Below are 23,290 nucleotides of genomic sequence, written 5' to 3' on the forward strand. Positions count from 1 at the left end.
GACATTAAATCAACAACATTTTTTAAAAGATAAAAATGATAAAGGTTTAATTCAGAAAGAAGATTTAACTATCCTAAATTTATGGACCATCTATCAGTGGAGCATCTGTATATATATATATATAAAAAAAAACTACTAAACTTCAGAAAAAAGACAGATTGCCATATAATAATATTGGAGGACTTTGATCATTGAGGCAGAAAAATAATGAAGGAATTCTAAACTTAAATTGGACTCTTGACCAAATGGACCTAATAGACACATACAAAATATTTCATCTAACAATCACAAAATATACAATTTTCTTATTTGAACATGGCATATTCTCTAAAATTAATCATATGCTTGGTTGTAAAGCAAGTCTCAGATTAAAAGAAGAGCTCAGAAGACAGGAAGCTGTGGGAAAATTTGAAACTTCCTAGAAACTTGTTGAATGGCTTTGACCAAAATGTGATAATGATATAAACAATGAATTCCAGCCTGAGGTGGTCTCAGATGGAGATGAGAAATTTGTTAGAAATTGGAGTAAAGGCTACTCTTGCTATGCAAAGAGACTGGTGGCGTTTTGCCCCTGCCCTAGAGATCTGTAGAAGTTGAACTTGAGATAGATGATTTAGGGTATCTGGTGGAAGAAATTTCTAAGTGACAAGCCATCAAGAGAAAACAAAGCATAAAAGTTTGGAAAATTTGCAGACTAATGATGTGATAGAAAAGAACACCCCATTTTCCGGGGACAAATCCAAGCTTGCTGCAGAAATTTGTAAATGTAACAAGGATCCAAATGTTAACCAAAAGACAATGGGGAAAATGTCTCCAGGGCATGTCAAAGATCTTCATGGGAGACCCTCCCATCACAGTCACAGAGGCCTAAGATGGAAAAGTGGTTTCCTGGGCAGGATCCAGGGCCTCCCTGCTATATGCAGCCTTAGGACTTGGTGCCCTGCATCCCAGCTACTTCCTCCATGGATAAAAGAGACCAAGGCACATCTCAGGCAATTCCTTTAGAGGTTGCAAGCCCTAAGCCTTGGCAGCTTCCATGTAGTGGTGGTCCTGCAGTTCCACAGAAGATAAGAGTTGAGGTTTGGGAGCCTCCATCTAGATTTCAGAGGATGTATGGAAACACCATAATTTCCAGGCAGAAATCTTGTGCAAGGGTGGAGCCCTTATGGAGAACCTCTGCTAGGACAGTGTGGAAGGGAACTGCGGGTCCTCCACACAGAGTCTCTGCTGTGGCACTGACTAGTGGAGCTGTGAGAGAAGTGTCACCTTCTCCAGACTTTAGAATGGTAGATCCACCAACAACTTGCACCACACACCCAGAAAATCCCCACACATTCAATGCCAGCCATAGAAGCAACTGGGAAGGGGGCTGCACCCTGTGAAGCCACAGCTGTTTAGGCCAGAGCTGCCTAAAGCCATGGGTGCCCACCACAGAGATCCTTTTGGAACTTTATTAAGGTTTAATAACTGTCCTATTGGATTTTGGACTTTCATGGAGCTTGTAGCCCCTTGGACTTGGGCAATTTCTCCCATTTGGAATGGATGTATTTACCCAATGCCTATACCCTCCATTGTATCTAGGAATTAACTAACTTGCTTTTGATTTTATAGGCTCATAGGGAGAAGGGACTTGCCTGGTCTCAGATAAGACTTTGGACTTGAACTTTTAGTTTAATGCTGGAATGAGTTAAGACTTTGGGGGACTGTTGGAAGGGCATGATTGTGCTTTGAAATGTGAGGACATGGGATTTGAGAGAGGGCAGGGGTGAAACAATATGGATCGGCTGTATCCCCAATTAAATCTCATCTTTAATTGTAGTTCCCATAATCCCATGTTTTATGGGAGGGACTCAGTAGGAGGTAATTGAATCACGGGGTGGTTACCCTCATTCTATTCTCATGATAGTGAGTTCTTCATAAGATCTGATGGCTTTACAAGGGGATTTCCCCTCTTACTCACTCACTTCTCTTTCTGCTGCCATGTGAAGAAGGATGTGTTTGATTTCTCCTCTTCCATGCTTGTAAAATTCCTGAGGCCTCTCCAGACTTGGTGACTTATGAGTCTCTTAAACCTGCTTTCCTTATAAATTACCCTATCTCAGGTACATCTTTATTAGCAGTATGAGAATGAACTAATACAACCCCCTTAAGCACTTTTGGTAGGGTTGGTCCAATGGTGATGAATTTCTTCAGCATTTGTTTTTCTAGAAAATACTTTGTTTGTCCTTTATTTATAGAGTCTAACTTTGCTGGGTATGATATTTTTGGTTGACAGTTTTTATTTTTATTTTTGCCCCAGAACTTTGGGTATATCATCCTGTTCTCTCCTGGTGTGTACAGTTTTTGCTGAGAAATTCACTGTTAGTTTGATGGAGATTCTCTTATAAGTAAACAGACCCTTTTCTCTTGCTGTTTTTAGAAATCTTGGTCAGATTTTTTTGGTCACAAATACCATTTTTGGCAGTTTGATTAAAATCTGCCTTGGAGGATATTTTTGGGTGTTCTTTCTCTTTACGAATGTCTTAGTTTACTATATCTGGATTTCTATATCTTGCTGGACTTGGGAAGTTTTAAGCTATTATCTTGTTTAATAAGTACTTTATGCCTTTGAGTTTCTTTTCACTTACTGGAACACCTCAAAATTTAAATATTAGGTGCTTTTATGTTGTCCCCTGTGTCACATAGGCTTTGTTCATTCTTTTTTAATTCTTTTTTTCTGACTAGATTATTTCAAAAGACCTGTCTTCAAGTTCTGAAATTCTTTCTTCTGCTTGATCTAGTTTTTTGTTGAACCTCTCAAAAAATTTTATTTAATTCATTGAATTCTCAGTTTCAGGAATTCTTTTTGGTTCTCTGTTATAATATCTTTATCTTTGGTAAATTTCTCATTCATATCCTGAATAGTTTTTCTAATGCCTTTGTATTTATCTGCATTATCTTATGATTCACTAAGCTTCCTTAATATAATTATTTTGAATTATCTTTCTGGCATTTTATACATTTACTTTTCATTAGACTTTGTTGCTGGAGAAATATTGTGTTCCTTTGGAGGTGTCACATTTCATTGCTTTTTCATGTTTCCTGTGTCCTTACATTGATATCTGTACATTTAGTTTAGTAGTTGCCTCTTGTAATTTTTTATAGTTTCTTTCATAGGGAAGAATTTTTCCTGAAGTTATATACATGAGTTGGCTGAGTAGAAAACTTTCACTTTGATTATTTGTGAATACAGTAGTGTAGTCTCTGCATGATTTCTCCAGATGCAAACAGCATAAGTGGTATTTGTTATTTTCTCAGTAGCTTATGTTAAACTTGTTAGTAGAGACTTTGGTGAGGTTTTTTTCCTGTGGACAGGGACATCACAGAGGCTAGTCCTTGGGCTATATCTGTGAAAGTGGTAAGATGAATGTGCTTGTCCCTGGGCCCTTGGAGTGTATGTATGCAACAGTGTTAGCAAGTCCTAGCATGTCAATTCTTGGGCCTCAAGGTTGTTTGCTCAGGGGCTGGTAGTGACATTAGTGGGCTGAGTGGGCGGGTGGGTCCTTGGCTTCTGGGATGTGTGTATAACATGGGAAATAACTGTGATGGTAGAGAGATAGTTCTTAGGATCTCATACCACATGTACTTGTGATATAAGTGACTGTGACAGGTTGAGTGAACCAGTCCAAGTTCCCAGGTGGTATGTGCTGGTGGGTACTGGCTATGACAGTAGCAGCATGCTGAGTGGTCCTATCTTCAGATTCCTGGGAAGAGTGCATAGATGCCAGCAGTAGTAGACAGGATAGGATGATCCCCAGGCCCCTGGGTGGTATGTTTGGGCACTGGCAGAGGAGGTTCCAGGCTAGGTATGGCTGTCCTAAGGTTGTTGTGGGCATGGCCATAAGCTGTGGTGGGCAGAGTAAGGTGATCCCTATCCCCTGGAAGCAGTAGCAGCAGTGAGTATTGGAAGCCCAATCTCAGGGCACATGTAAGTACATTGCTGCCTTGCTTCTGCAAAGCAATTTGATTTATGTCACTGGCAGCTATCTCAGGCAGTTAGTTCTCAGGCTTTGGGGAGTGTGCACTTTGCTCTTCAGCAATAGCAGCAGTGGCAGTGGGGAGACCCAGTTCTCAGGGTGTGTACAAGTGCATGGCTGCCCTGCTGCTTTGGGGGCTGGGTTGCTGTCAGTGGCAATGGCCACAGGCAAGTGGGTTTTAGTTTCTGGAAAGTGTGTTCTTTGGCTTCATTTGTCCAAGGGCAGCCTCCCCACTGCAATACATCACCCGTTCTCTGTAGGGCACGCCACTCTGTGTGCCAGAAGAGAGACTGTACTCATCCACTGAATCCAACTGGTGTTGCACTGCTTCAGCTCTCCAGGGTGATTCAGCATTATATCCATGGGGCTCTAGGGATGTGGAGATGTAGGGGGCTGTTGAGCCTCAGGGCAGAATTCAGTCTTTTTGGGACTGGGCTCTCAAATTGTTGCCGTGCTGCAGCACTTAGGACATGGCAGCGTGTGTGTGTAGGACCCAGTGTTAACTTCTTCTTTGGAGCAATGCCTATTATGCAGTCTCCAGGGATGTCCCCATGCTACTATTAGAGCTCACAACAGGCAAAAAGTCTCTTATGGATAGGGTTGTGGGAGTCCATGCTGGGAATGTAGACTGCTGAGGATCTCTTACCCTTTCCTTGCACTGGGCAACCTCTCTAGGGTCTCAGCTAATCCTAGCTAAGCTGGCTGCCTCACTTTCCTCTCTTTCTGTGCCTTGTGTGTTTCCTGTCACTTCTTTGTTGAATCCCAGAATTCTGTCTGTCTTAGATACTCTGGTTGACGTGTGATTATGTACTTGCTCTTTGGGTTCTTCTTTGTGGAGGAGGCAGGTGTGGAATACCTTTAGTCGTCATACTGAAGAAACTCCCTTCTCTTGTTTTACTATACTTTTCCATGGTGAATAAAATTATTTTTTTAACTATATTATGAAAAAAGATTTAATAATTATTATCTACTCAAAGTGATCCTCCTCAGTTAAGAGACTGTAGCATCATGCTGCCTTATAAACTATCTTCAAATTACTATGTCACTAGAAATCAACTTCCGAATGTAATAGCTTAAAGATTTTCCATATCATTTGAAATTATTACAGCGCATGAAGTATTACCAGAATTGGCCATAGTTATTTAAATGCCTGACAGAATTTATTGAGTGACAATCTTTTTTGAAAATTAAAAGCAAAAATAGTCATGCTTGTGTGTGATCAAATGTTAACTACAGGTTAGACACTAATGCGAGGAAATAAGTTACCCATAATATTTTAAAAATATTTTCCATGTAGGTTATATTAACAATTAAAAACATATAATCACATGTATCCCAATGTAAAATTAACCTAGTTGTATGAGTTCCTGATTATAATATCTAGTAGATTTTAGAATTTCCCAGATAGGGAAAGGATCTTTATTTCTGGATTCACAGGCCAAAGGAGAGAGTGGAAGAAGTCAAACTTGGAAGATTTAAACACTGTTTTTAAAAATAATTCTTATATAAGTACTTTCACAATGAAATAAAATGATATCTTAATGGTTAAGATAATCACACACTTAAAATAATTACTTATAGTACTTATAGAGTGTCTTTTCATTAAATGTGAATTATAACCAAGAAAAATAGTGGCTTTACCTTATATACAGGAAATCATGAAAATAAGAAATATTTCATTAGTTGTTCTTATAACTCTTCCTTAGTTAGGGCTGGAAATGAGTGTTGAAGCTTATTTAAGAGCCTGGGACTTTGACATAGAATCCTCTGCCTTTTCATTTCAGGCCAAGCTCTGCCTCTGAAAGCCTACTAAACCCTTCCTGGCCCTTCAAGGATTACTGACCTGTGACATATACCACATATCTCTTCTACCCCGAGCAGTGCTCTTGCCAGAGTCATGAAAAATTCACTTAAGAAAGCAAAAATAAGGAAATGAGATGAGCATTTTTCTTCAATCCTTTTGACCCTCTTAGCTATCCAGTGAGTGTCTGCCCTGGATGTGTTAAGGGGAGTATGACATTTATGTTCTTAGCAGACAATAAACACCACGTGGGGACATAGGGCTTCATACTTCCTTGCTTTTTTTTCCTTGTCTGTCTCCAAGGGCTGCTCAACAGTTAAGGATGGTTGACTTGAATTCTACTCTGCAGCTTGTAAAGTCATCTCTGGGTTACTCTGCTATCAGTGTGGTTATTTCAGGGAAGAGAAAGGGACAAAGGGACTCACTGTTTTGCCAAGCACATTGCTCCAGGATGAGCAGGCTAGAGGAAGGAAAAAGAATGCTTTACTCTTTAAGTGCCTGCCTTTTCAGCACAAGGAAAACCGCTGCTATTATTTTCTCTATAATCCACTTTGGTAAAGATACATAATAGACATTTGTATAATGCATGTAAAAAGTCAGAAAACCAGAAAGTTGTCTGACAGTAACACCTTACAACCTGATACTGAAGAAAATATCCTTGAAAGATGAACATTGTGCATTTGATAGAAATCGCTTTTAGTTCCCTAAGCTTAACTGGCAGGCATAGTGTTTCATTACATCTCATATAGCGACTGATTGCTTGGGGCATCATATTCCTTTAAAAGTCATGCCTTTACTGCCTTTCAGTAATTGCATTCTGTGTGTGCAGTGATCTGAAAGCTATTTGAGAAGAAAGAGCATAATATTACATATATGTTAGAGAGAAATGCCAAACCCCTGCACCATTTCTTGACACTTGAAGAGATTCTAATGGTGCTGATTCAATAATCATATAGTCACATTATTCGTTACTATCACCCTGGTTTGCAATTTCTATAGGCTTTTTAAAAAGAAAAATAAACTCATTTAAATCTTTTATTTGTGGTTAATTAGGTAATTGAAAAGGTCAATCAATGAATTACCAAATACAATTCTTTTTTCTTTCTTTTTTTTTTTTGAGATGAAATCTCACTCTGCAGCCCAGGCTAGAGTGTAGTGGCATGATCTCGGCTCACTGAAACCTCCACCTCCTGTGTTCAAGCCATTTTCCTGCCTCAGCCTCCTGAGTAGCTGATACTACGAGCACCTGCCACTACACACAGCTAATTTTTTGTGTTTTTAGTAGAGATGGAGTTTCATCATGTTGGCCAGGCTGGTCTTGAACTCCTCACCCGGTGATTCGCCCACCTTGGCCTCCCAAGGTGATGGGATTATAGGTGTGAGCCACCATGCCAGGCCTACCAAATACATTTCTAAAGCAAAACAGTGTTTCTTGCAAAACATCCAGCAGTCAATAAATGAATTAAAGGAAAAGATATTTAATGCTAAGAAGAGCATGCGTTAAAATATAGGAACCCAGAAAAGAAACTTATACATACGGAGCAAACTGGTAGTTTATTAGAGCACAGCTTTGAAAGTCCAAAAAAAAAGAGAGGAAGGAGAGCAGCAAAATGACATCAAGGCCATAACCAATATGAGTATAGATTCAATTAATTTATTGACATAATTAGCACATAGTAATACCATTGCAGAAGCAGTCAGCTAGGAAGTGTGCATATACACTATTTGAATGAATTCAAAAGAACCCTGTACTTATCATAATTAAATTAATCGTTCTGGGAAAGCAACATAGACTATGAAGGCCATAGAAGCAGGCCAAAAGTCATGCATCTAATTAATTTTCTCACCAAAATAAAACATCCAGAATTTTATATCTCATCAAACTGAATCCATAGAACAGAAATTACTATGACTATCAGGATTGAGTGGCCCTCTTATAACTCTAGCATTTACGAAGCTCTGAACCAAATTGCCTCATGGTTTATAAAAAAGAAACAGGAAAACATAAAAATGAAATTTTCAAGTGAAGTGCATTCTCTTGGCCAACGTAATTCTTCACTTTTATATCTTTGCTTCTGGATACACAGATAAAAATAAGAGCCCAAAATTACATTTAATATTTTCTAAATACTACACAGAAATAAAAGCAAAGTACAGAGAATACTCCCAACTGTATTTAAAATGATAGATTTTTTTTTCAAAAAAGCCTTTTTACCTCTTTAATTATGTTTTAATGCTGTTTGCTTTAATCTTGCAGTGCTTTTGTTTACCTGGTGAGAAGGATGCAGACTTTTCTTTAATCAGGGAGATGAATTTGGTCCTGATAATGTTGTTGTATATTGAACTTGCTAAAGTCAATAAAACTTGTAAGCAAAGAAACCCAAAGATTAAAAAGGAAGGCTGATTTTCTTCAGGGAAAAATTTAGACTCTAGAAAAATAAGACAAAACATTAAAATTCTTTAATGTATGTTTTCTACAGTGTAGAAATGTATGCTTTGGAAATAAGTTATTTATTTATTGTAAGTTAGAAATACTTATTTCTTTAATGTATGCTTCCTACTACATGCAGAGGAAAAATGTATCTTGGAAATTTCAGAAAATGTGGATCTGCACGTAAATGGGTAACGTGAATGTATGTGGGCAGAGGTTCGGGTGGGTGTGTTAGATGTAGGTGGGAGTTTTCAAATAATGTTTCTTGTTGTCCAGAAATAGAATATGATTAGTCCTAGCAGAATACTGTTGAATCCAGAAATTAAGAAATGACTTTTCTAGGGTGGCTTCTCCTTCGTTCTTTACCTCTCTGGATCTTTAAGCCTCTGATGAAATCTATGTTATTTGTAGTAGATTTGATGTATTTATGGACACCATGCAAGAACAAGAAGACAAGCTTTAATAATAACTCAATAATATTTATTGTCATGCCGACTATTTGCCTGACATTCTTCTAAGCACTCTACCCACAAATTAATGGTTGTGTCCTACCAGTAACCTTATGAGATAAATATTATTTCCATTTTTACAGATGAAAACACTAAAGCAAGGGGAGGTTAAGTTAGTTGTCCAGCTTCCTATAGCTAAGAGTGGTAAAGCTGAGATGTCAGCATTCTAGAGTCTGCTTTTAGCAATTTCACTTTGCACTTTTACATCAAATCTTGGAGGTAAGATAGCTCTTCTCAGTCTGGACACAGGAGTTCGCATTAGCTTTTTGCCTCTTCTCCTAGCCAGTAAATAAGTAGTATAAAAGGCAAGATGAGTGAGACCATTAGATGTACTGGCAGGCACTGAAGTGAATGAGAACACTTGGGACAATTAAACTTTAATTATCACACACTGCCATTTCGGGGCATCTTTAGATTTATCTAGCCTACTGTTTCTGGACTCTGTCCACAGAAACCTGCCAGTCTGAGACCATCAGTGCATTTATAAAGGTCTCTCTAGTGTATGCCTCTGTCCATCGCCACCCTGAAAGATTTTTTTCTAGTCACTTTAGACACTAGGGAAAGCACAGGAACCTTATTTAGACTCTTGGGTGTTCAAGGATTGAGTAATATAGGCCAAGTCCTCTCCAGGGTATAAAGGGGATGATCTGGTAGAATGCTGAGAGTGGCTGGAGGGAAGATGGCGTGTGTCCTCACTGTGAGGTACAGCATGTCGTGAGTGTCACAGGCCCTTGCTATGTACCCTGGTTAGCTGAGCCCTGCAGTAACACAAGTCTGAATTTTAGGGAGTAGGAAGATATAGCTGGGTCTTGAGTAGAAAGAAAGGACCTCCTATATTTCATTCAGCTTCAGGTACCTCGGTCGGAGTTTGCCTGGGGGCTCTAAAATAAATATCCTGTTCTTTTATACATTGTCCATCATAGGAACCTTGTCTTTCTTCCTAACAGGTCAGGAAATCTCTATTTTTATTTAAAAATATGCATGCATCTCTAGAATAGGGACTTAAAGTGGAATTTTCATTTATCTATTGATTTTCTAATTGAGGTATAATTTTCCTGCAGTGCAATGCAGACATTGTAAGTGGGCAGTTTATTCAATTTTAAGAAATGCATCTACCCCTGTAACAGACACCCTATCCATATCTAGAACATTTAAATTCTCTTGTGCCCCTTCCACATCAATTCTCATCCCCTTCGCACCAGAGGCAACCATTATTCTGGTTTCTTTAAACTTGTATTAGTTATACTTATTCTAGAACTTCAAATAAATGAAATCATATATACTTCATTCACTGCAATTTTTTTTTTAATTAACTCACATCATTGCATGCATCAGTCATTTGTCCCTTCTTATTGCTGAGCAGTAGTCCTGGTATGAATATGCCAGTTAATGTACATATGGATTGTTTCCAGGTTTTGGCCATTGTGAAACAAGCTGCTATAAACATTCTTGTACAAGTCATTTATGGACATATAGTTTCATTTCTATGAGAGGATTTGCTGAATCATGCAGTAGTTTTTGAAAGATGAATAGGACGTGTAAAGGTAGAAGGAATAATATATTCCAGGACAGAAGAATGACCTGAGCAAATATACACAGTGACACCAAAGAAGGGTCAACATCAGCTCACGACACAAGCAACATGAAGGAAGAGGCAGAATTGTCAGGGTTGGCTGGGTGCTCATCCTGGATCTGTTTCCTAGCATAAGCTCTTACTCTTGCTGCTTATTTCATTAATGACCCTAAATCCCACAGGTGTTCTCATTGCCCTGGAAAGATTACTGTGATTATCTTTATTATACAATCCCTCCCATAGAACCATGCTCAGAATGGTGCCTGCTCTTGACAAGCTCCCACTGATATAATTCTGGCTCTGGGACACAACCCTGAGTAGCTTGAAATTTCTCTTAAATTATCTTACTTCTGGTATGCAAATGGCATGAGGTGATCTGACATTCCTATTCACAAACTCTAGAATGCTCCAGAAGACATGTCTTTATCATTATTTGTCAGTGTGACCTGTCTTTATTTCTTTAAAGGGCATTTACAGCTTGCTTCAAGGAAGATCACTATCTTATGGGTCCTGAATATTCTCTGAAGTGCCCCAATCTCATATTATCAGTCAAAGAACAAGTTTTTAGTATTACTGCATTGGCTAACTCTCTGCTCTTTAGGGATTCATTCATGAGCCTATAGCAAAATATGTAACAAAGTCAGAACTAGAAATTAGCTTTCCTCCCCAAAGCTAGCAAAAGAGAACTGGATTCAGAGTGTAAAGTTAGGGACTTAGGATAGTCTAAAAGACTTCTGGCCAGTAGTTAGAGCTTATGTATTAGTTTCCCAGGGCTAAAGGAACCACAAACTAGATGGTTAAAACAATGGAAATTTATTGTCTTACAGTTTTAGAGTCCAGAATTCTGGAATCAAGGTGTAGACGGAGCCATGATCCCTCTGAATCCTCTAGAGGATTATTCCTTGCTTCTTCCTAGATTCTGGTGATTTGTCTGCAATACCTTGGCTTGCAGCTGCAGAATTCCAGTCCACTTTCACCGTGTTATGAGGTCTTCCCTGTATGTCTCTATGTCTTCATATGCTACCTTCTTATATACACAGCTAGCATATTAAATTAGAAGCCCATTCTACTCCAGTATAACCTCATCTTAACTAATTACATCTGCAAGGAACTTATTTCCAAATGTCCCATTTTGAGGTTTTATGAGGTAGAACGTCCACATACATTTTTTTTTTTTTTTGGTGGGTAGAGTTCTATGACACCCTAGAATAGGCAGTTTCTTTGGCAATATTTTTAAACAAAAATGCTCAATCTTTCAACATTGTTAAGGTGAGTTCCTGAGAAAGAATCATGGATTGTTCAGTGTTCCAGGGGACTGAATCTATAGCAGACCTGAAACTAATTCCTATCGGCCATGATTCTGTCATCAATGTTTTTTCCTCTGAAAAATTGCTTCTAATTATTCCCCTTTGGTATTTCACCTCTCAAGTATCTTGAAACTGAGATCATTTCCATTTCTCACACTTTCAACATTGTTAACACAACCTGAACAAAATTTAGTCCTTTCAGGCCTTTTTGGATAGTTGGATCCTACAGCACCTTAAGCATTGTAAGTTGCTCTTTTCTTCCATTTTGTTCTCAGGTGGCAGCTTTCCTAGCTCTGAAAATCTCACCTTGTACCTCACGTAGTGGGAACAATGATGTGGCCACCTATGCTGTTTGTGAAGGGACTTCTGACACATTTAATTCCATCTAGAAGTTGAGTGTCTATGTCAGCAACTTTGCTAGTAATGGCTGCAGGGAAATCAGAGTTTTGTCTTTGTAGCTTTTACTTGTACATTTTGCTTTTCCATTTCTTTCACAAAACACAACATGGAAAGAAGCCCACGGTTTTTGCACCTTTTATATAAGCTTTTTGGTGATTAAAACCCTAGGGTGTTGAGTTAGTGTAAATGTTAAAAATGTGTACCTAGAATACAGTAAGAGCTTTCTCTCTATGCGTTTTTAAAAAGTGTTAGCATTGTGAATAATGCTGGATTGAAAACTCTGGGAAGCAAAGGCCCTCTGATTACAGCCCATGTGGTGATATTGTACGTTTTTTTCCCTACTTTGCTGCATTAAGGCCTCCACATCATTTCAGAGAAAGCAAAGAAAGCTCATTTCTCTTTCAGATCTCGGGAATTCCGGCCATTTAGTAAACAGTAACTATTAAAACGTGGGCATGTGTTGAGCATGTCTTTTTATTTGGAAGCTTTGACATCTTGGGGCCTTGCTGACACTGGAAGGCACTGTCCCTGCTAGGACTGGGCCCCCAGGAAGTGTGCCTTTCAAATGCAAACCAACCAATCTAGAGTTCCGGCCCTGACTACCTCCTTTTTGGGGCTCCCACAGAGGGAACCACTATTTCCCTGCCCTAATCATCCCAGAGCCAGATATTAGATAATTAGAGACAGCACAGCACCCTACTGGAGCCTGCCGAAATTATTCAAGCTAGCCAATCCTAAACCTGCTTAGCCTGCATATCCTCTCTCACCCACTCTTTCCCAAGAAAATCACAATAAAGACTTTTCCTCGCTGACTACCTCTGCCTCCTGACCAACCTGTGCTTTCCTGTGTGGCTCTGTGTGGCATGCCAGGCCTTATGCTCCAAGGATCTGTGAGTATAAAATCTTCTTCCTTCATTTAAGTGTCTGTGTGTCTTACCATACCTGGTTAAAACAAAACTGGATTCACTTAAGAGCAGCTGTAATCTAATCACTTTGAGTTGTCCTTCATTGATTATGGCTGGGTCAGGGACTGGTCAAGGGTGATTTTGACCATACTTAGTCAAAACAAGAATGGGACCCAATGTGTCTCTCAGCCTGCTGTCTGCAACAGGAAGTCACTGAGTCTTATTGTCAGGCTATTCTAAATGGGGCAATGGTGCATGGAGAAAGATCTTTCTGAGTTAGATGGTCTGGGTCCATTTTTCTGGCTGCTATAAGCTGCTTTTCACAACATTTTTTTCTACTCTCATCTCCCTTTAAACTATTCACTCCAGATCTGAGACTAGGTAAGACATACCAGGTACCTAGGTCACAGATTTTAAGAAGGTGCTCATCAGGATCATCCCAGAAATGCCTGGCTTGCCTCTCCCTGTTCCTCACCCTGATTCACACTACCAGAGACATCTAAATCTTAAAAGTCTGGGCTTTGATTCTGCGAAGTGCATTTATGCTTAGATAAATCATTGTGTCTAATGGTCATTGGAACTATTCAGAAATTAAATTGAAACTAGGCATGAATCTTGCCCTCAAATATATATTAGGCTAAAATTAATAAGTACTGGCACATTGCTCATTCAAATATAGTCAGCAAAGTTGCTTCTCTAATGTGGATTTTGTGATCATAGGAGCAGAAGCTGGATAGAAGTGTCCTGGCAGTGTCTTTGTAGAAGGAATTTGTTGGGTAATAAACTCGTGTATAGTAAAAGAAAGAGGTAATCAGCCATCTTTTGTATTACTACAGCACAAGGTTTGTTCCGTGTTCTGTGCAGTTTTATGTGGTACTCAAATTGTTAGCTTGTGTATGATCTTTCCAATTGATGGGCTGCTTAAGAACAGAAACCATTCTTAGTCCTCTCTGTTTTTCCAGAATCTAGGACATACTAGACATTCAAATATACATGCAGGGAAAGCTCTTCTTTGAATGAAGCTCTTTTTGGAGCATTTTAGAAATATCTATTCACCATATGAGTGTATAATTCTGTGAAGCTGTAACAATTCTAAATCTATCTATCATCTATCTATCTATCTATCTATCTATCTATCTATCTATCTACCTATCTATCTATCATCTATCTATCTATCTATCTGTCAATACAGGGCTACGATTTACAGGTCCATAGTATAAAACCTGTCTTTCTAGTAAAGCTGTTAAGGACTTTTGGGGGTGGGGAGCGTATATCTGTTCTGTTTTGCATATTTTGCCCAAATCATTTAACAAGGGAATGTGAATTTATTTATTTTACCTCCTCTTGGTAAGGAGAAAAAGAACGATCCAAAAAACTATCTATTTGTGAATATTTGATTCAAAATTTTTATGTATTCTGCAGTTCATGTGGTTGATATGAACTGAACACATTGGGTACCTCCCAATTTCCTTTTTTAAACTAAATTTCAATCCTTGGGATTGGTTGCTTTGCCATTATGCATATCTTTTATGTTATGTTTTTAAATTGAGTAAAAAAATATGGAAGGGTAAATGACAGTCCTAGGATTTGAATGTGATACTTGAACAAAAGCTGTGATATTCACAAGATGCAATGGAGCGTGTGTCTACTTATCTGACTGTGCAAACTTATGAGCCTGATAACAATGGCAATGAGGCATTTTTTGCATGAGTGATTCTTCAGGGATTCTTCTAATAGCCATGGTAGGAGACTTGCACTTTGGGATCAGAGTTTTTGCACTGAATAAAATTATGTAATTTTAGTGTCTCCACTTGTCTGAATTCTCACCTGAAGACTTTTCCACATACCAAGCTTGGGCTGGCCGCTGAATCTTGCTCCTTTCTTTATTATTTCTGCCTACCTTTGCCCCACTCACTGTGTATATTCATATGCATTGAATTTTTATGCATCCATCTAATTGATTACTTTTTTCTTTTGAGGCAGAGTCTCCTCTGGCATCCAGGGTGCAGTGCAGTGGTTTTACCACAGCTCCCTGCAGCCTCTCCCTCTTGGGCTCAAGCTGTTCTCCTGCCTCAGCCTCCTAAGTAGGTGGGACTGCAGCCACACACCACTGTGCCCTGCTAATATTTTTCATTTTTTGCTCTATTGGTAGAGGCAAAGTTTTGCCATGTTACCCAGGCTGTGATTACTTTTTAAAGATAAAATAGCACAGACATATCCCCCTTTAACTATACCATCAATAGATTTACATTTGTGACTTTCTTGTCTTTATTTCTCCTGATGCTTTGTGAAATGTGTCTGCATCTTATACTTACCCCAATTTCTCTGTTTTAATACATTTTTAGGGGTCCCATCAACTGTTTGTTCAAAGGATGGCATTTCTAAAGCTAGAGTTTCCTTAGGCAGGCATGCAAAACCAAATGTACTCTGTAGTTGTATCTCCTATCCCTTTTCTTGTCTCAATATTCCAGCCAGAACACTGTGCCCTCCCTGCACACACAACGCCACAGGCTCTACTGTAAGTCTTTGTTTGAACTTTTTCTCAGTCATCTTCACCAGTAAATGCTCCCCCTCCTTCATTCTACTTGGCTTCCAAAGTGGAGAAATTGTCTAGATCCTCTGGATGCAATGTGCTTCTCTCTAGCTGGGCTTAGGACACATTGATTTGTACAAAAATGCTCTTATGTTTTCTCTCATGTTCTGAGATGCAAGTATCTCCTACATTGAGGAGTAAGCCTTACTTTGGTTTCCCAGGAGTATTCAACAAATAGCTTAAATGCAGGAGGCATACAGCATATGTGTGTTGAATTGAAAAGGATTGCTTTGTTTTAGTTGTGTTGAGGTTACCCTGAGCCAAACACAGTATTATAATCCCAGTCACCATTTGTGGCCTTCATTTGGCCAGCATTTCCCCACTTGCTTCATATTAAAGACAGTACAGTATAGATGTTAAAAGGGTGAATGTGAAGTTGTGCCACCTGTGTACATATTCTGCTCTGACACTCCCCAGCTGAGTAAATTTAAACAAGTTACTTAACTTCTCCCAATTTGAGTTTCCTGACTTACAGAGTTTGGAGAATATGCATCCATCATTATTCCCTATGCTTTCCACACCCATAGTATTTAAAGTGAAAAAAAATATGAATGATGGAGATCCACTACATACAAAGAAACACACACAGAGATGCACTTCCTTCTTGGCATTTGGAACATGGACATTACTATTTCTCCATCTGGGATTTACTCTGCTTTCAGGATGCAAGTCAATATATTTCTCAATTCAGAGTATCATGACTCTAATTAAAAAGAAAAAAAAACGCTTTCACCTCTTTTTTTTTATAGCCTTTGTAATTAGGATCCTCCCTTTCTCTCCTTTTTCTGTGTACCTCTTTTATCCTGGCCACCCAGTTCAGAAGCTCCTTTCTTTTGATGCCAAGTCTTTCTCTGAATAAGGAGATTCTGTTAGAATGTATGAGCCTTATAATCCATGCTGGGTTCAATGCAAATGTAAAAGGAAAACATGGGGATTAGAAGGTTTAACCTATGCAAGGAATCAACGGTGTTATTCCAGGCAGAAGAACTGGGCAGGGAGAAGAGATTCTAAGGTGGGGTGGGGCAGAAGTATTCCTCAAGTTGTTCTTCATGGACAAATCTAACTTCTGCTTTCATTTGCTGTGGCAGATGTGTGGAATTCTCATTTTGTTAACTTTCACTGTCTTTGATATATACTTCATAATTTTCAGAGAAGAAAGAAATGCCTTCATAATTTGGGGGTATAGTATAATAGTTAAGACCGTCACACCTTGGAGTCAAATACCAACTTTTCTACTTATTTGCCAGGTGATCTTTGAAAAATTTACTTAACTACTTTGTGCCTCAATTTACTAATCTGAAAATTGGAGATAAGACTAGGACATTCCCTTTGAAAGTTAAAGTATGTAAAACATTTACAATATTGCCTGGGAAATAACTACAAGTGTCCCTTTGTAATTATTAACACATGAACTCACCTGTCTAGCAAGGCAAGGCACCAAGTGAATGGGTAGGTCTATTTTCTGGTTTTTGAAATTTAACTTCAAGCCTGACCACCTTACCCTAGAATGAAGTCAGATTATCACAAACATCTGTCCTGAAGCCTGTCTTTCATTTAATTACATGTCTTGTTGATTCCCCTCAATTGATTTCTTGACTCCCATTCAGGAGTCTCTTGCCTGTGGCTCACAGCATCTTCCAATCAAATATCAGCTAATTAAACTTGGATATTCCTGAGCCTCTCCCTACCTCTCAGCTTAGATCATCCTGTGATGAGGAAGGAGGGTTGATGCAAATTGCAACTGACAAGGTGCACTGAAGTGGATGTTTATTGACTCCCACTAACCATGCACAGTCGTAGAGATAATTACCATTCATCGCTCACACACACAGAGGGTCAAATTGCACAGGTAAGGATATGAGGAGAGGGCTTTAATTCAACTGGGAGCTTATTCTCAGAAATATTCTGTCGTGGTCTTCTATATTACTCATCTTAGTACCACGATGGCAGCCGTCTTAGTTCATTTGTGCTGCTATAACAAAATGCCTGAGACTAAATTATATATATATATATTTAAAAAAAAACCTGATGTTTATTTTATCACAGTTCTAGAGTCTAGTATATCCAAGATCAGGGTACCAGCAGGTTTGATTTTCTCATGAGGCCTGCTCTTGGATCCCAAGATGGCTCCTTGCTGCATCCTTTGAAGGGGAGGAACCCTATGTCTTCACAGGGTACAGAGTAGTGGGGAGCCAAATGTTGCGTGAAACCTCTTTTGTAAAGATCCTCAATCCTAGTTATGAGGGAGGAGCTCTCATAAACTAATTTCCTTTTAGAGTTTTCAAACTCTTAATACTATCACACTAGTCATTAAGTTTCAGTAGCTGAATTTGGGAGAGGACACATTCAAACCATAGCAGCAGACCTCCATTTTCCTGAGTATAAAATGTGTAGCCCAAAACATGCCTTTAGACATTTATTCTGGGCCAAGTCTAGTTGCCTCTACTGGGACAGTACTCGGGGTATGCTTCTGAACTCAGAGCTAATGTTCTGCCCCTATAGGGGCCCTGGGAACAGAGGTTGAATGCAGGAAAATTATGAAGGTGCTTTTTAGGACAGAAACATTAGTCCAAGTACAATCCATTAGGCAGTATCCAGGAATGATGCCAGAGTTGAGAATCATGTGTTACAAAGGGACCTGGAAGAGAGAGATTGAGTGGGGGACACAGAATGGAGAAGGCAGCTTCAGAAGGGCAGGTGGAAGAACCACCTAGAGTTTCCTTATGTTCTCCCTCCTAGCAAGTGTCATAGTCTTAGGGAAGAAAGTTGGTAGGGACACTGAATTAGTTCATTCTCTTTCTTTGGTCTTTCCACGGGGTCTCTGTGTTATACAAGTGATTTTACTGTATACGCTTTTAGACTTGTCCACAAAATGAGTCACCTTTTTGTTTTAAAAAAAGAAATATGTTTTTTGATAGATTTGAGTCATGGCTTTACTCATCTGATTAATATTCTTTCTTACTCAAAGAACATAAATATGCACATATACATAACAGAATATGTCAGAGTCTAATACTATGGTTGACTGTGGCTAGGCCTTTTATGGAAATGTCCTTATATCAGGACCACCATAGAAGTCCATATGGCATCTTTGTGCACATTAGAAAAAAAGTTTATACAGTCCTCACCTGAGCATGTCTGGCTTGGGGAGCAAAAGGTAAATTGGCTGTAAGTCTATTCAGTTATCAGCTGGATACATTATGCAGAGCCCAACCCCTGCAAACATAGTGGAATCCCTAATTACTGGTACAATGGAGGTTGATGTCACACTTCTCCAGCTGAAGGGGATGAGAGCAATCTAGTCTGCTGTACTGGGCTTCTCTGACTGTAGCAACTTCCTTACTCCAGGTAGATAGTGTCTATCCAGGAAATCTGAGCATGTCTTGGTGCTGGGTGACTAAAACCAAGGAGAGCTGCTTCCACTCTTGGACTCCTTCTAGAGAATCTGAGCTGAGATCGCACCACTCACGGCATTCCAGCCTGGGCAACAGAGCAAGATTACATCCAGGAAGAAAGAGAGAGAGAGAGAGAGAGAGAGAGGAAGGGGAAAAGGAGGGAGGGAGAGAAGGAAGGAGGGAGGGAGGGAGGGAGGGAAGGAAGGGGAGAAATGAAACTGAAGCTCACATGGGGACTAGTCCAGGCTCCAGGGCTCTACTTGCAGGCACTGCTAACTCTGTTTCCAGCACCAGAGTGGGATTAAGTCAAATTTACAAAACTTTAAGGAAGACACTGGAAAGCACAGGCTCTGCTTGGGACAAGGGCCCTGCTTGCCCAGGTCTAAAGCAGATACTGCTCATATGTCTACATTTTCTTCATCTGTCGGTGCGGATGGTGGTCATAAACAGAGCACATCTCTTTTTTTACTTTAATTCTGCTATTTCTCAGAATAGTAATTTTATTTCTGTGATTGTGTATTTTTAAAAAGCACTTCCCACCCCCATCATCACTATCTCTCAAGACATGCACGAGCACGCTCACACATGCACATACACACACGCAACTAAATAGGATTCTTGTTAGAATAACTAAATTTGGAGATGAAAAGAGAGGATTAAGTATAGTGCTCATCCTATATTCTTCTCTTACAGTAATTGATATAACATCAGTGAGATTTTACTGGCAAAATTGATTCAAATCAAACCAGAAAAATTCAGCCTCAAGAACTGAAAATGAGCTAAAAGATGGTAAGCAAAGAATAATAATATGTGGCAATGTCTTCAAATTATTCATATTTTAAGCTTTATATAATTTGAAGTTGCAAAAATGTGTTTAACAAGGGTGGATTTTTAAAAAATGTGATGTCTTTACTAATGATCAGGAAGCAGTACTGAAAACACAATAAAGCTATCTCAGTGATGTTAAATTGGAAGGCTTTGAAAACATTTGGGAAGAAATATAAATAATACAAATAGAGCTATGCAGGTTATAAATATGGATGGAAGAGAGAACAAAGATATTTCAGAAATATACAAAACAATTGTGTGTATAGGAAGAAAAATGTAATTGAAAACAAGTCCTCGGCTAGGATAGTGGTCCTGTGATATCCTTTTCTTTCTTTTTCTTTTTGAGACAGAGTCTTGCTCTGTCAGCCAGGCTCAAGTGCAGGGGTGACATCTCAGCTCACTGCAACCTCTGCCTCCCAGGTTCAAGCAATTCACCTGCCTCAGCCTCCCAAATAGCTGGGATTACAGGTACCTGGCACTGTGCCTGGCTAATTTTTGTAGTTTTTAGTACAGATGGGGTTTTACTATCTTGACGAGGCTGGTCTCGAACTTCTGACCTCGTGATCCACCTGCTTTGGCCTCCCAAGCTGCTGGATTAGAAGCGTGAGCCACTGTGTCCGGCCGTGATTCCTTTTCTAGCTTCGTGTCCCACGTACGACTGGGGTTGGTGTTGTATGATATTCCAAGGGGATGGTCAGAAGTAGTTATACTGGCATTGGGCAATTAATCAAATTGTACTTTAAAATCTTTTTTCTATTATTATAATGTGATAATGTGGCCATGTGCCAATCTTTATGAAATAACTTTTTCTTTCTCCTTGGATTAGTATTTTAAGACTGCCACATTGCACAACTGCTGGAGCTTCATTCATATAATCCCTCCATAGTCTTTGCAAATAGTGCTCTCTGGGGATATGCAGTGAACATCCTGTATAACTTTACATCCTGCCTTAGTTTAAAATAAAATGGGCACTTTTATTTCAGAGTGTTCCCCTGTATCCAGTGATATCTGCATGATACTACAATATCTAGAATATAAACAGCGTCCGTCGGGTTATGTCAAATACTCATTTACCCTGAACTACATAAATACTCAAATTCTTGGCATTAAGCAGGCCATAATCTGAATGATTTGGTGATTGACTGACTACTTATCTGGGAGGTTTGAACAGTGCAGATATGTCCTCTGTTACTCTCTGCAGGTTTTACTGGCTTGTAAATTTTTTTAAAAAGTGATTTCTGCCTATCTATTTAATTGGGCTTCACATTGTTTCACAGGTCACATTGTACCTACTGGCGTCAAATCAGTTTACAGGGTAAAATGCACCCACTGATTGCAAGCTTGGAAGGAGGAGGCCTCATTATACACTGTGTCAGGTTTAGGTCTCCCGGAACTATCGGAAAGGTTGGTGTAGGATTTCCTCATGGGAGCTTTGGGACTTCAAGCTGTGCAAAAGCCCATTTTAAGCAAGTATAAAACTTTTATCTCCTGCTATGAGAATACCTTTATGGATGTGTGTATTTGCATTACTTTTCAACTACATATCTAATAATCATTCTTAAGGAACTTCTGGTTTCACATATATTGATGAAAATTATTAATTATAGATTATTTTCCTCCGCATTGTATTTCTCCTTTCTGATAGGGTTCTGTTGTTAGTTAATAATGAATTAGAACATCCCTGGAACTTGGAGATCTGTTTGGGGCATTCAGTTAATACAACTCACACTTTGTAAACAGGCTTGGCTGATGATATTGTTATGTCTAGGGAAGGTTGTGTGAATCAACAAGGACAGATCTGCATGAAGGTCAGTAAATTGATGCAAGAGCCCAGAATTACCTGTGTTACTCTCTCATTATTCTGGGGAAAGTCATCTGCATTGAGTCTCTGGTTCTCCAACCAGCCGTATGTAGCCCCCAGAGGAGATGGACCTATTCGGCACTCATAAGCCAATGCTATTGCCATCAAAATTAAGCCACTCATTTATGTTGCCAAAGTCTGAGCATATCCTGACTTTCATGTTTTCCTTTGGGGAGTAAGAGTATATACTGACAGGACAATGTGAGCCTTCTGACTTGTTAGCAGTTTGTTCTCATTAATTAATGATACTGAATCAGTGTTCTACATCAGTGGATTATGAATTTACTTAGTTGAGTCATGTCCATAAGTTCAGTCATCTCCAGGTCCCTTGAAAAAAAATCTGGTGTCTGGATCCAAAATTGGAGGTCAGACATTTGACCACGGGGTCTGACAATATAATTGTGCCCAACACTTCCCTCATACATCCCACCCTAGAATATATGAACAATTCCTACAAATAAAAAAAAAGACATCCAACACAGTAGTAATGTGGATAAAAGCCTCAAATGGACATTACACACACACACACACACACACACACACACACACACAGTCCAAGTGGCTTAATAAACATGTGAGAAGGTGCTCAGCCTCCTTAGTCATCACATAAATGCAAATTAACATCACAATTATTTGATATGATACATAAATCATAATGACCACAGATTCAAAACTTAAAAATATCAAGGACTGCATAGGGTATGAAGCAACTAGAATTCTCATTCAATTCCAGTTGGTATATAAATGCATAAACTGCTATGAAAAATTGTTTTGATAGCATTTACTAAAGCTTAACATTAGGTTACCTTATAACCCAGCAATTCTGTTCCTAGGTATGTACCCAACAGAAATGTATACCTCTGGGCACCGGAAGACACATGTCAGAGTATAGAGGCACTATTCCTAATAGTTAAATACAGAAAACAACCCCACAGTTTCCTCATTAGTAGAATGGATAAACTGTGGTAGATTAATACAATTAATAAGTAGTCCATGAGACAACCATGTTATGCAACATAGATGTATTTCAAATATATGATGTTGACAGTAAGAAGGTTTTCATTTTTACAGATCTCAAAATGGGCAAAATCAACTGAGGGTGATAACAAGATAATGATGAGCTTCAGAGAGGGCAGTGACTGGAAGGAAGGACGTGGGTGATGGGTGGCTTCTAGGTAAAAAAATATATATTTTATACACACACACACACACACACACACACACACACACACACACACATAAAAGCAATGCAAATACCACATCCAAATGTATATAAAACATATATTTTCAAGATGGAGTCTCACTCTCTTGCCCAGGCTGGAGTGCAAGGGCATGATCTCTGCTCACTGCAACCTCTGCCTCCTGTGTTCAAGTGATTCTCCTGCCTCAGCCTCCTAAGTAGCTAGGATTACAGGCATGCACCACCACATCCAGCTAATTTTGTATTTTTAGTAGAGATGGAGTTTCACCATGTTAGCCAGGCTGGTCTTGAATCCTGACCTCAGGTGATCTGCCCACTTTAGCCTCCTAAAGTGCTATCACAGGCATGAGCAAATGCACCCAGCCCAGTATTGTACTTTTTCTGTTCATGAGTGTGTTCACTTCTTGAAAATTCTGTGAGCTGTACATTTATGATTGGTGCACTCTTCTTCATGTATCTTCCTTTTCAATA

At 39.1% G+C, this 23,290-nt stretch overlaps 1 long non-coding RNA gene across 1 annotated transcript; it reads left to right on the top strand.

The window, feature by feature from the left end:
* Positions 1 to 12,549: 12,549 nt before the first annotated feature.
* On the top strand, positions 12,550 to 22,272 carry LOC144579385 (uncharacterized). Its single transcript, XR_013526814.1, has 3 exons — positions 12,550 to 12,926; positions 19,623 to 19,718; positions 21,035 to 22,272. It is a non-coding gene; the product is annotated as an uncharacterized LOC144579385 (long non-coding RNA).
* The last annotated feature ends 1,018 nt before the right edge of the window (positions 22,273 to 23,290 follow it).

This window comes from Callithrix jacchus, chromosome 14, assembly GCF_049354715.1.
Source record: "Callithrix jacchus isolate 240 chromosome 14, calJac240_pri, whole genome shotgun sequence".
Classification (NCBI taxonomy): domain Eukaryota; kingdom Metazoa; phylum Chordata; class Mammalia; order Primates; family Cebidae; genus Callithrix; species Callithrix jacchus.